The sequence below is a fragment of the Amblyomma americanum genome, chromosome 11 (assembly GCF_052857255.1).
Source record: "Amblyomma americanum isolate KBUSLIRL-KWMA chromosome 11, ASM5285725v1, whole genome shotgun sequence".
Taxonomy (NCBI): domain Eukaryota; kingdom Metazoa; phylum Arthropoda; class Arachnida; order Ixodida; family Ixodidae; genus Amblyomma; species Amblyomma americanum.
Genome location: NC_135507.1, coordinates 109078826 through 109090986, shown reverse-complemented (window position 1 = coordinate 109090986; position 12161 = coordinate 109078826). Strand labels below are relative to the sequence as shown.

The 12161-nt window shown below is 50.0% G+C and overlaps 1 long non-coding RNA gene across 1 annotated transcript in view; it reads left to right on the top strand.

The window, feature by feature from the left end:
* The window catches only part of LOC144111130 (uncharacterized), a 207519-nt gene extending 197521 nt beyond the window's left edge, over positions 1-9998 (top strand). The window contains exon 3 of the long non-coding RNA XR_013309992.1: positions 9779-9998. This is a non-coding gene — a long non-coding RNA (uncharacterized LOC144111130). The remainder of the gene's footprint in view (positions 1-9778) is intronic.
* Positions 9999-12161: the final 2163 nt, after the last annotated feature.

Below are 12161 nucleotides of genomic sequence, written 5' to 3'. Positions count from 1 at the left end.
TAATCCATTCTCCTTGCTTGAAAAAAGAAGGGTTGAAGCCTAGTCCGCTCCTCTCTAGCTTGGCCTCCAACCCTTGCAGATACAACATGAACAACAAAGGAGACAGAGGACATCCTTGCCTAAGCCCCCGCTGTATCTCTGCAGGTTCTGATATATTTTCCCATTTTATAATCATCTTCCACATCCAATGTGCCCCGTATGTCGCACAAATCCTCTTGAATAACGTTGTCGTAGGCTCCCCTGATATCCATAAATGCTAACCATTGGGGAAGAAGACGACGAAGTGCATCCTTGTGGAACGCTTTCAGTCAGTCTCCAGTTCTCGTGGCTGGGGACTTCAATTCTTACCATGTGTCGGGGGGTTTTAGGACTAATACATGCGGCAAGCGCCTTTGGGACTGGGTTTCTGATCACAACCTGATGTGCTTAAATTCAGGATCGGCCACTTATCTTCGCTCACACACAGTCTGTTTTAGATCTCACGCTCATTAGTCCTGGAATTGGCGTAACGAATTGGTCGACTGTTGATAGCGGCACCTCAAGTGACCATATACCTATTCATTTTGATATCATATGTTGTGTAACTCCGGCGTCTTCTCAGTTGCGGTCACATGTAAATTATGACAAATTTCAGACAGCGTTGCGCTCTGCCCTTGCTTCAGTGTCTAACATCGCCGAGGCCCACCAGTCAGCAAGCATATGTCTGGCTATAGAGGAAAGCCGTAAAGAGTTCCTGGTGAGGCCAACAAAAGGGAATTCTAACTGGTGGAATGCGGACTGTACAAGAGATTACAGGCGGAGGAAGGCAGCATGGAAAAAGCTTCTTCATAACCAATGCCTGAATAACTGGAGTGATTATAAATTTATTACAGCCACCTTTAAACGCAGTTTCTCGCGCGAAGGAAAAATATGACTCAGAACATCTCGATTATCTTTCAAAGGCGGGGCAACCGACGTGCACTATTCGGTTTTCTATGGTCTAGGAAACAGCTCATGTCCTCTCATAATTTTCAGTCATTAGTTATGTCACCTGAAGAAGCTATCCAGGCGGTTGAATTAATTGCCACAGGCCTGGAAAAGCGGTTCTCGTCTTTACTACCTTTGCGCCCAATGTTGTTTGCACCAGTCGTTCCAAATGATAACGCCTCACAAGTAAATCTATCAGAGCTTTCACAAGTTGTCCAGTGATTGCCAGCTGCTGCTCTTGGTTCTGATGGTGTTACTACAAAGATGCTCAAGATTCTCTTTGAAGAGTCTCCGAACTCTTTACTGCACCTAATGAACTACTCTCTCAAACACGCTTGGATACCTTCTGAGTGGAAGCTGTCCAAGGTGATCCCTTTACTTAAAAATCAGGGTGGAGGTTATGAATTGGATAATATTAGGCCAATTTCTTTAACATCAAACGCGGTAAAGTTGATAGAAAGGGTGTTACTAATTCGGGTGTCAGCTATTGTGGACCGCAAAACTACACTCAGCCCGTGCCGACTCGGTTTCCGGCCACGGTGTTCGATATGGAATGTACATGCTGATCTTGAGAGTAGAATTCTCCTTGCTCGTCGTCAACGCCTGGTCGCGGCTTTGGTTACGTTAGACGTCGCCAAAGCTTACGACAGTGTAGAACACTCCATCCTGATACATAGGCTACAGTCTCTTCAATTTCTAGATTATATAGTTGCATGGATATCTGCATTTCTTTATAACAGGGAATTCTTTTGCGTCCATAATGGTGTTCATTCAGAGAGGTACAGACAAACGCGAGGTGTACCGCGAGGAGCTGTTCTTTCTCCTGTGCTCTTTAATATTCTGTTCAGCTCAATTCCTCTCCACCGCCATGTACGCACTTACGTCTATGCGGACGACATTGCGTTTTTTGCTGCTGCGCCGGATATACATTCCCTGTATGGTCTGTTGCAGTCATATTTGAATACACTTGAGCACTGGTTGAGCGCATTACACCTGAAGTAAAATGTTGGCAAGTGCGCCACTCTTGTTTTCCCTCTATACACTCCTGTAGTGGTCTCTCTCACTTGCCAGTTAAAAATAATACCGCAGGTTCGATCGCTAAGTTATTGTTACGTGACGGCAAGCAGGTGAAGACAGTACTACATAACAGATGACAATGGAATGATTTAATGGCGGTGGGCCTAGCGCGAGAGCTCCGTGCCGCGCCACTGCCCACTTTGTCGTCTTCGAGTCCGTGACACTATATCCGGGGCTGCCGAATCGTCCCGATCGGTGACAAAGAAACGGCTTAAGAGGATGGTTGGACAGGAACGAGAAAGGGGTGAGGTGCTGGCCGCCACGATGAATGAGATGGCTGAATGATTCCTGGTCTTGAAGCTTCCGGGCCGCAGGTCGCCAACAGCCGACGGACGAGGCCCCAGGACGCGCCGAACGGCCTGGGCAGGGGAACGGTGTCTTCAGATGTACGCGGCGTATCGGGTCGGTGGGGTCGGTAGGTCAGTTCCTTGCATCGGGTTCAGTTCTTCGTGTTGAGTGGTCTGGGCGGGGCACGGGGCGGGGGGGGGGGGGAACAACGGCGAGGTCGGTTCGGGTCTGAAAGGCTGGGGCGCGGCCGAGGGACGCCGGCCAAGAACTCACGGCTGACGACCACGGCTGACGCAGGGCGCGGAAGCTCCCCGGACCAGGATGTCGATGGTACTCCGCACCTCCACCAAATCTTACGTGGCGGCCAGCCGAAGAAAGAGACACGATAATCGATGACAATGAGATGATTTAATGGCTGATGGCCTAGAGCGAGCGCTCCTGCCCGCGCCACTGCACAGTTCGTCGTCTTCTTCGTCATAATATCTAGGGGTCATTTATGACAACAAACTCACCTGGCGACCTCACATTGACCATGCCGCGGCGAAAGGGGCTCGTGCCGTGGGCATGTTACGGAGATTATGTCATTACCGTTACGGCATGCGCAGAGATGCGCTATTATTGATCTACATAATGTATGTCAGGCGAATTTTAGAATTTGGATCAGTGTTGTTTTCAGGCTCGGCTACATATAAACTTCGTCCTCAGCCTTCCAAAATTTGTGGCTACCAATGTGCTGTACCTTGAAGCCCGCATTCCGGCTCTCTTATCACGACTTTAATTTGTGCAAACTTACCTCAGGATCTATGAATCCCATTTCCACCGTTCCCAAAGCATTTTCTGTTGTCAGCCGACCTCCTTTCTTGGTGTCCCCTGGTCTCGTTTCAATTCCCCTCAGGTAGTGTTTGTGCAAAGATTACTTCAGCCTTTAGATGTTAACATTTATGATATCCTTCCTGCGCTTCGCAATGGGCCCGCTATCCACATAGTTTACGGCGACATATTCCCCAAAAAATGCAAAACTTTTGCCACCGAGTATTCTAAATGGTCTACTAGAAGATCATCTGACGACCCTGCCTACAGATATAGCAATAGCCACTGACGCATCGCAATGCAATGAAAAAGCAGGTGTGGGAATATTTTGCTCGCATTTAGACTGGTCCTTTTCACTGCGCCTTCCAGATTTCACCCCTTTTTTTCAAGCAGAGTTTCTAGTAGTTGTACTTGCTCTACGCAAGCTAGACCCCTCTATTACAGCAGTTGCAGTAATTACTGATTCTTTATCTTTGTTTTCGTCCCTCGCTGCACATGTTGACGGTCCCATTTTAACAACTTTCTTATCCCTACTTCCTCCGCATTTGAGCCTCGTTCATTTAGTATGGGTTCCCGGTCACAGCAGTGTGACAGTAAATGAGATTGCTGACAATCTCTCAAAGGCTTCCCTCAGCGGCCCCGTGTTGCCAATCATCCCGGCTACAGCCTATATTACAGCATCTAGATTTCGGCGACGTGCGTTTTTAAGCACGCAAGACACAACACTTTTAACATCGGCGGATTATGAGCCCCTTAAATATTATTGGAACAAGAAAATTTGTTGCTCTCGGCAGCTTGAAGTATCACTGACGAGGCTGCGCTGCCGCATCCCCCCTCTAAATTTCTATTTGCACAAGTCGGGTTTGGCGCTCTCTCCCCTTTGTGCATTTTGCCGTGAGCCTGAATCTATAAAACATTTTTGGCTGTATTGCCGCCGATTCAACTCTCTGAGAAAAAGGTTGCTGGAGGAGCCCTTGCAGCATCTTAGCCTGAGTTTGAGCAGCCCGCTCTTGCTACCATTTGGCGCCACCACATTTGGGTTCAGCCACAGATCTGTTTGTACCGCTGTTCTAAATTTCCTGATAGAATCTCACCGACTGCCTTGCTAAGTGTTCTAAACTTTTCTTTTCTATCAATTATTACATTTTGACTAAATCATTATTATTTAATCCCTCTATTATTCTTATAATTTTGAAATCAAAACTCCCATCCCTTTTCTGTTCATGAGGAAGAATTCACCGGCGTTGCGCTCCCACGTGGTTTTCTTTTTTATTAACCTAGTGCAGGTGAATAGCCACCCGATTCTTGGCCGATCCCCCAGTGTGGGTATGTGCCATCTTTTGATAGGCTAGCAACAACAACAGTCTCCAGCTTTTTTCTGTGTTTTTGCGTATATACTGCGGGGACGACGTCCTCCATCATACGGCGATGGATCTGAACCCTCCGGGGCATCCGAATGGTCTGGCGGCCTTCTCCTCAAGCTCGTCGAGGAAGCGGTGCAGCCGTCCGAGCTACCCCGACAGCGATGACACCATCGAGTACCTCAGCGAGGCCAGCAGTGAGGACGGCTTTGAGACTTACCTCAGCCGGACAACCAAGAGAAGACTGCTAAGAGCCGGATCGTCTTCCAGTGAGTCCACTGTAAAAATAAGTGGCAACACAACGGCACACACCATCCTCATCCTTCCTGTGCAGCCAACCGACAACATGAGGCGGCTTAACAGGCAAGTCGTCGCTGTAGAACTCGAGGCCCTCGTGCCTAACGAATCAAAGACGTTCGAGTGAATGTGCGGAAGAACATTGTAGCCGTTGATGTCCACCATGCGGCTGCGTTGGAACCACTGCGGGCCATAACCCAGCTTGGCGGATTATCAGTACGTATCAGTACCCCCCTCGGCGGGAACGAGTCCTCTTCCGGCGTGATTTATGATGTCGACGAGGCAATCACGCGAGATGATTTGCCCATACTCGTGAAGCCGGCAAATGATGGCACCGTAATTCTACGGGTATCACGTCTGGGCAATTCCCGTTGTGTGAAGACTTTGTTCCAAGGCGGCAGCCTTCCATCACACGTGAGGGTGGGCCATTTCCGTCATGTCGTGCGGCCATTCATTCCCAAACCCCTGCAGTGCCACAAATGTTTGAAATTGGGTCATGTGAGCGGGGCCTTCGACAACACGAGAGTGTGCTCTCGTTGTGCTGGAGCTCACAGCGCTGAGTCAAGTAATGCACAAGTGCTGAAGTGCGCCAACTGCAACGGGCCTCATCACGCCTCATCTAAGAATTGTCCGCGCTTAAAAAACGAGCGTGCCGTTCTAAAGCAAATGGTTCGGGACAGTTCTACGCACCGTGAAGCTGCCGCGACTGTTCGGAAAAGGCGTTCTCGCCACAAGAAGAACTCAAGAAAGTGTATTGCAAAAAGCAACCACATCGACGCGCCCACGGCACCTCCTTCTCAACCTCCTCCCCTGCCGCCACGTACAAGTGTGTCCAGTCCGCGAAATATCGCCAAGGATAGACCTCTTTGTGCGCGTATGCTTGGCCAGCGCTTCCACCATTACGTCCTGCGGAGCGTCCTCAGCGCAAGCTCCCATCGCCGAGCTCACCTGTCGTTAGAGAAGGGCTCCCAGTGCAAGATCGCCAAGCCCTCTTGATCCCCAGGACGGTGGTCAACGCCATTCGCCCTCTGATACAGGCCCTGCAATCGTCAACCGCCCGAAGCGTCTTACTGGTGCTGAACTCTCTGGTTCCAGCACTACAAGATCTTTAAAACATAACGGCTGGCCAGCTTCCCACGTTTCGTGAGGGAGTCAGGGGCGCTGCGGTCTTCCAGTGGAACGCAAGAGGCCTAAAGTCACGAATCGCAAGTTTTTGGCAATATGTTTTCAACAACCACTTCCCGATATTAGTCATCTGTGAACCTAACTTGTCCCACGCAGTCAGGCTTTCCGGGTACGAGCCCTTCTTTGCTCCGACATGCGGGGAGCGCAGCAAAGTTCTGGTCTACATCCGCACCGACATAACGTACGTTTGCTGCACAGTTCAACCCCATAATGACAATCAGCACGTGTGTTTCATAGTCAAAAATGGATCCATAGAGTCCACACTGATTGCGGCGTATGTCTCCCCCTCCTCTCAATTGGACTGCGAGAAGTTGAAGACAATTATGGAGGGAACCCGGGCTCCTTGGATTATTAGCAGAGATTTCAACGCCCACCACTGTGGGGAAGTCCTATAGTCAACGCCAGAAGGCGAAATCTGGCTTTATTTGCTTCAGAAAATGAGCTTTCCGTAATGAATGACGGCAGCCCGACATACCTGCGAGGCAGTTCATACAGCAGTTGCCTAGACCTGACGCTAGTTTCGTGGTCTCTGCGCCGGCGTGTCCAGTGGTTTTGTGATGTGGAGACCCGCGGGAGTGACCACATACCCACCTACCTCAAGATTCCAGGTCTTGGGGCGTCCGGCCCAGCTAAACACGTGTACATCGATTGGACGGCATTTAAAACTCGAATGGAAGAGGCGTGTAAGGAAGTCCTCACTTCCAATTTGTAGAAAATTATAGCAACAGCAATGAGGGCTGCTAGAGGCTTCCTTACGTCAACTTGAATGCGCACCGAAATTGATGTCGAATTAGACCGCCTACGTGCTATTCGTCGGTGTGCAGGAAGACGTTAAACGCGGACCAAATGCGTAAGGAACGTCAGAGAGGCGCGTCGTGTGCAGAGGAAAATCAAGCGACGAATGGACACGCTGGCGGAACAGCGCTGGAAGTCCTTCTGCCAATCTCTGGATCCTCGAAAGCCCATGTCCTTCATTTGGCGGACAGTGCGGGGGCTTCGAACGCTTCCACAGCAAAGGCAGCCTTTCTACGCGTTGGCTCTACATCAAAACCGTCATCAGATTGAAGTTGCAACTGACTTCTGCAGGACGATCGCGGGTGCAGTGACTACCTCGGGTTCCCAGCGTGTTCCTCCTGCATCACGGGATTCATCGATGGATGTTGTCTTTACTCGTGAGGATCTTGATACTGCCCTTTCAGAAAGTACGCGTTCGTCTGCACCAGTGCCAGACGGCATTACATATGCTGCGCTGTGCCACCTTGGCCTCAACGCGCGTAGAGAGCTACTCAGCCTTTACAACCACTCGTGGCAAGACGGAGTTGTCCCTCCCCAGCGGAAATCCAGTCGCATGATACCATTACTAAAACCAGGGAAATCCCCTCTCGACCTGTCATCATACAGGTCAATAGCTTTGGCCAGTTGTTTGGGAAAAGTCATGGAAATAATGCTTCTGGCACGTCTTGAGTGGTAATAAGGTGGCGGTTTGGCCTTCTTGGTAGTGCATGACGTATAAAATAGCGCAACATCAGACAAGGACATGAAAGAACAGACACGAGCGCTAAGGTGCTTAAACGAGCGCCTTCGTGAACATCGTTACAATGTTAAAGAAAAGAAAGGTGGTTTTTTTAGATGCGCACTGCAGAAAATGTGAATCCAAGTGTAAACCTCTTTTTCAAGCATGCACGGTCATTGCCAAAAACACTTGCAAACTCACGCGAGAAATAATCGAAGCAGAAATGATAGATAGCTTAGGTGATAACTGCATAGCGAAACCCTCTGTTGGGCTATCTACTAAGGAATTAGATTTCCTCAGAAGCCACTAACAATTGACTGTCTGCCGCGCTTGCGCAATGTATCGCCATGCCATATATATCTACAGGCTCTCTTCCGCAATAAACTGCTGCAAGTTAGCGCTCGTGTGTGTTCTTTCATGTCCTTGTCTGATGTTTCGTATATTTTATACGTCTCGAGTGCTACCTTGAGCACAATAACGTGTATCCTAAAGCCATGGCGGGTTTCCGACGGGGTCGCTCCTCTATAAACTTCATTGATCTCGTGTCCACAGTACAGCAACAGAAACGCCAGAAGCGCATGTGCGCGGCACTTTTTCTTGACATCAAAGGCGCATACGATAACGTGACACATGAGGCCATCCTTGATGCGCTAGAGGCTGTTGGAATCGGTGGACGGATGTATAGGTGGATCCAAAGCTATCTGACCAAAAGGACATTTTTTATTATGTGTGAAGATGGCTCCACACTTATAGTTGAGGGTTCGACGGAAACCCGTCTGGCGAGGGAAATTCAGCATATCCTTTTAAACGAACACTCGCCAAAGTCATAAAGGAAAAAACCGTAAGGGCAGAAACGCTCCGTTGCCGCGGCGCTTTACAATCGTGCCTTCAAGCTTTGTTCAAGCCCGTGCAAAAGAACTCGTGAAGTCCGCCGCATAAGAAAGGAGGTTTCAAAGAACGGATACCGGCGTCAAGTGCTACAATCACAAGAACGACACGCTGCGGCCCCTCAAGCCGAAGCTAAAGCAGCCAATAAGAAAAAACGTGCAGCCATCCCATATGCCCCTGGGGTCAGCGAGACGTTATGCCGGATACTGGCTGACTATATGTATACGACTTCCAAGTTGCCCATGTCCCATCCAGCAAGCTCAGAAACCATTTGGTACGAGCAAAGGACCCGCTTGAAAAGACCAGCTACCCTGGGGTAGTTTACAAAATTCCTTGCAAAGAATGCGGTGCAGCCTATATAGGCGAAACAGGGGACTTCAGGAGACGATTCAAAGAACACCAGCGTGACGTCAAAAACAAAAAAGTGACTTCTAACGCTCTCGCCGAACACCAGCAAAACACGGGCCACTTGATTGACTGGGATTCCACGCGCATACTTGAGAAAGAAAAATCATTATCTACTCGTCTGCTCAAGGAATCCCTTCACATACAAATGACAAGCCAAGCGATTAACAGGACGCAGGGCAATCTACCCGAGATATACATCCGCACGATACGCAACGTTTTCCCTACATAAGCAGCAGCCCGTCTCGTTTTTCATCCCATTGTGAACAAGGCACCCGTAGTGGTGCCGAAACGTCAATTCTCCTACGGTTATTTTTTTCCTTTATGACTTTGGCGAGTGTTCGTTTAAAAGGATATGATGGCTCCACACTCGTGCATTACACCTACTGGGGCGTGCCCCAGGGCGGAGTGCTCAGTCCCACTTTGTTTAATCTAACACTTATAAGACTCCAGGAGTACCTACCTAATACCGCTCATATCTCTATGTATGCCGATGACATCTGCATCTGATGATGATGATGTTACCAACTTTAATATTCCACCAGATAAGGAGGCCCCCTACTCCTCGACCCCGGCACGCAGGCCTAGAGGACGGGGGCGGGGGCCTCCGCGATCACAAGCAGGAAAAGAGGTCTTGACTCTTCGCGGCTTCTGTCGCCAGGCGGATGGCTTGTTGCTGTTGAGCAGAGACCTCGCTCCGCAGCAGGGCTTCCCAGGCTTCTCTACAATTTATGTTTGCTTTAGCCCCTGGGGAGCTAGCGCATTCCCAGATTATGTGGTCGAGGGTCCCTCTCTCCCCACAGTGCTTGCACTTATCGTTTTTTCTATCTCCAGTCTGAATATGATAAGCCCAGACCGGGTTGACGAAGTTCCCAGCTTGAAGGCGCCGCCATGCGACTGCTTCCCTATTGTTTAGATTTTTGTCCGGTGGTGGCACCAGTCTCCTGCATAACCTATAATTTTCAACAATCTCCGTGCAATTTTGCAGAGGCTCGTCCATATTCCGGCAGTCGTGCGGCTCCACAGCCACCCGGAAGTAGAGAGCTCGGGCTAACTCGTGGGCTGCCTCGTTGCCAGGAACGGAGGCGTATGCGGGGGTTCGGCTTCTAATGGTGGCAGCCGATACGGGGGCACCTCGGCCGTCGACCACCGAGGCGACCGCCGCACCCGACTTGCCACATCTGCATCTGGGCCTCCTCTGTGGCGCGTCTCCAGGTGCGTGCAAGACTTCAGAGGGCAGCAGCCATAACTTCCTATCTCCGAGAGCAAGGTCTGAGCGTGTCAGCCGAGAAGTGCGCTATAGTGGCATTCACGCGCAAAAGTATGACTCGTTATCCGCTAATATTGACGGCCATGTCATTGCCTATCGTGCATCTCATCGTTTTTTAGGAATTGTTATAGATCGGAATCTGTCATGGAGCCCGCATTGCAGCATTGTAAAGAAAAAACTAATCTCTATCAGAAAGAATTCAAAGCGCTACAGACGGGACAAGGTGAAAAAGGAGACACAACACACCAGCGCCTTTTTCACCTTGTCCCGTCTGTAGCGCTTTGAATTCTTTCTGTCATGAACCAACTGGCCCGGCTGACTCCCCTCATGGATCTAATCTCTATCACACACCTGCTCAGATTTTTTGGCGGAAAACCATGGTGATTGCCGATTCTATCAATGCTGCAACTCTACAGAGCACTCTTTTTGTGATTTTTGCGGTATAGTGCACCAGTGCTTTCTAGCACCTGCAATATGAATTTGCGTGCCCTGCAAGCTATATAAGGTGAGGCACTTCGCACATGCCTGGGTCTCCCTCGCAGCGCATCAACAGTTGCTACAATTGCAATCGCCCAGGACTACCACTCTCGACGTATATAACCTTTGAAACCCTGCGGATCCACATACGGCATCTAACAAGGATTCCACAGCACCACCTTGTGTCAGTGGCGAATCAAAGACCACACGCAGCGTTTTCAAAGGTTATAGCAGCCCACCAGTCGCCCATCTCATCGTTCACCCCGGTAGCACAGCCTTCCTCTGCGCTGTGGTGTCTGCGAGAGCCATGCTTGCGCCTTACAATTGCGGGCATAACGAAAAAATCGAACTTATCGACACCGGCCATTATACAGTTGACACACTCTGCCTACTCCACGCCGCATATAGTGACCGCACTCCTGTGTATACAGATGGTTTGGTCTCAGGTACAAGTTCAACCTACGCCGTGGTCATTCCTGCGAGACAGACCAGTATTATTCAGCAAACTTCGCATCGGACAACCTCCGCCGGGTCAGAATTGGCCGCTCTTCGTGCGGCTGTGCAGTACATTGGTGCACAAACACCCCACAAATGGGCCGTGTTCTGTGACTCAAAAGAAGCCTTACAGTGTCTTTATTCTGCTTTCTGCCATGGCGATCACGATCAACTCGTAGCTGAATTAAGACATCTCCAACACCAGGCGCAGGAAGAGGGTCATGACATCGTCTTCCAGTGGATACCGGGACACTCTGACATTGTTGGAAACGACGCAGCTGACGCTGCAGCTCGAGCGGCTCACGGCAGTGCCAACATTGTCCAGATACCGTTGACAAGAGCCGACGCAGCAAGACATCTGCGAATGCTTGGTCGAAGAGAGCTTTTAGCGTCATGGTCCTCTACTAGAAACTCCACATTCCGTCTGCACCACCTAGACCCCTTACTCCGACTCCGTCCCCTGTCCGGCCTCTCCCGCTGCGATGCTACGCTGTTGTGTCGCCTGTGGCTGGGAGTGGCGTTCACAAATGCCTACTCCCACTTAATCGCAATGGCAGACTCTGCTGCGTGTGAGATGTGTGGGTGCGACGAAACTATAGAACACCTTCTTTGTAACTGCCCTCGGTTTCAGCGTGAGAGTGCACTCCTGGCTGCAACACTCCGCCGTTTAGATCCTCGGCCCCTTACTGAAGCCAAGATTCTCGGTCCTTAAAGTAAGCCTTCATCGCAGAGGACAGCTTTGAAGGCACTTTTAAAGTTCTTGAAGGACTCAGGACTGAGTGCAAAATTGTGAACAATCAGTGTGTGTCCTGGTACCCTGCAAGTAACGGCCAACGGAAACGTGGAAAAGTGATCATATTCCTTTGTTCTCTCCCTTTTCTATCTCTCCCTCCGTTCCCCTTCCCACGTGTAGGGTAGCACACCGGGCGCTGCCTAGTTAACCTCCCTGCCTTTCCGTCTTTCTCTCTCTCTCACCATAGGGGCCTTTGTTCCTTCTCAGCATTCTCTATACACTGCGTCAATGAAAACAGATTGTCCTCCAACCTTCCTTGTTTCCAGAACCCATTTTGTAGCACGCGCTCGTTCTCCACACAAGCCTGCAGTCTGTCCTTTATAATCTGCATCACCA